We start from the raw sequence: 1682 nt of genomic DNA, 5'->3' as shown, positions 1-1682 counted from the left end.
GAAGAATTTGTCACTGTGGAAGTACTCTCCTGTGACACTGACTTTAACACCTGGTAAGAACCATGAGAGATACATTAACACAAAATTATAACGTCCTTGAAAACTTGAAAAGTTATGATCTGCACTAAGAAGAAATTGTTTTGAAAACAGTAGAGAAAGGGATAATAAGTCTCAGAGAAATGAACGTATTAGAGCACATAAATTACATAATGCCAGAAGATTGCCAGCTAAGAATATGCCACAGGAGGACACACCATTTCCCAATGAGATAAGCAATGTGATAGTGAGTTTCTCAATGGCATTGTTGAGTATCTCAGTGGTGGCTATCTTCCATGGCCAAGGCTGTTACAGAATGAGGTCCTGATAACAGTGGGAATGACAAGATCCCAAAACAACTGATGTTAGGCAGTAGCATTTAATTATCAGAAACAACTTGGGTGTGATTATTATTATAATAAGCTGCAACATTAAAGTAGCAGCCATAAAGGCCTGACTTAGAGAGAGCTATGCAAATGATTAACAGAACGCAGTTCCTAGAGGCAAGTAGATGCATATCCTTCCACAGATATTATTTAATTTATACAAGCAAAAGAAATAATGGATGATCAGGAAGTAGAGGATAGCCTCTACAATAAAATTCACCAAGGCTCATCTAAGTACTGCCACTGCCAAATAACCAATCTTCCAGCAACTAAGACCAATGCTGAGCACCTGATACATCTTTCAAGAATAGTGACCAATTCTAGTGACCAATAGCAATCAATTACATTGGCCTTCTACTCCGGAAAGGGTAGTACTGCATTTTAATTGGAATCAAGACAATTCCAGACATAAGCTTGCCTTTCCCATCCATATAATTTCATTTTAGATCAAGGGGCCCACTTCACAGTAGTGGAAGTGCAGCACTGGGCTTACGACCACGAACCCCGCTAGTCCTATCATATTAAAGCCCAGAAGGCTCCAGCCTCATAAACAAATAGCACATGAAGGCACATCTGAAGTACCAGCATACAAATGATACCCTAGTAGGAAGGGGTCTCATAATTTAGAATGTAGTATGTACACTAAATCCATGACTATCACATGTGCTAGTCAGCAGGTAAAATACATGAGTGTGGGAACTAAGGAGTGAAAATGGGAGTGGCCCTACTTACTACCACTCTCAGTGTCCCACTGGAGTATTGGTACTTCCCATCCCCACAGCTTTGTTCACTGTGATTACAGAGCACTTAGTTCCCAGAGAGGGACTGCTTCTCCGAGGAGACACAGTGAACATACCATGAAATCTTAAGATATAGCTGCCAAGATACACTTGGCAGGCGGAGTCGATTCTGATCATTAAGAGAACATAGAGCTGAAATTACACAATGGGGACACGGAGGAATACATTTGGCACCCAGATAAGCCACCGAGGAAATTCTTCATAATCCCTTGCCCAATTTGATTGTAAATGGGCAAGAATGGCAAGATGACCAAAGGCACAGACCTTTCAGGGACAATAATCTGGGTCACCTCATCAGGTAAGCCACCTGGATCACAGAGGTGATAGCCATAGATGGGGGGGTAGGGGTATCTAAAATGGGAGGTGTAAAAATGAGATGATGAGTTGTGACCTTGAGACCACCTGCAATTACAGGGGCTCTAGCTCATTTCAATAACCATCTTCATGTAAGTTTTCCCAA

Source organism: Propithecus coquereli, unplaced genomic scaffold (assembly GCF_000956105.1).
Source record: "Propithecus coquereli isolate 6110/MARCELLA unplaced genomic scaffold, Pcoq_1.0 Scaffold57, whole genome shotgun sequence".
Lineage (NCBI taxonomy): Eukaryota > Metazoa > Chordata > Mammalia > Primates > Indriidae > Propithecus > Propithecus coquereli.
The sequence above is the reverse complement of the archived record's forward strand: the minus strand, read 5'-3'. Positions refer to the sequence as shown.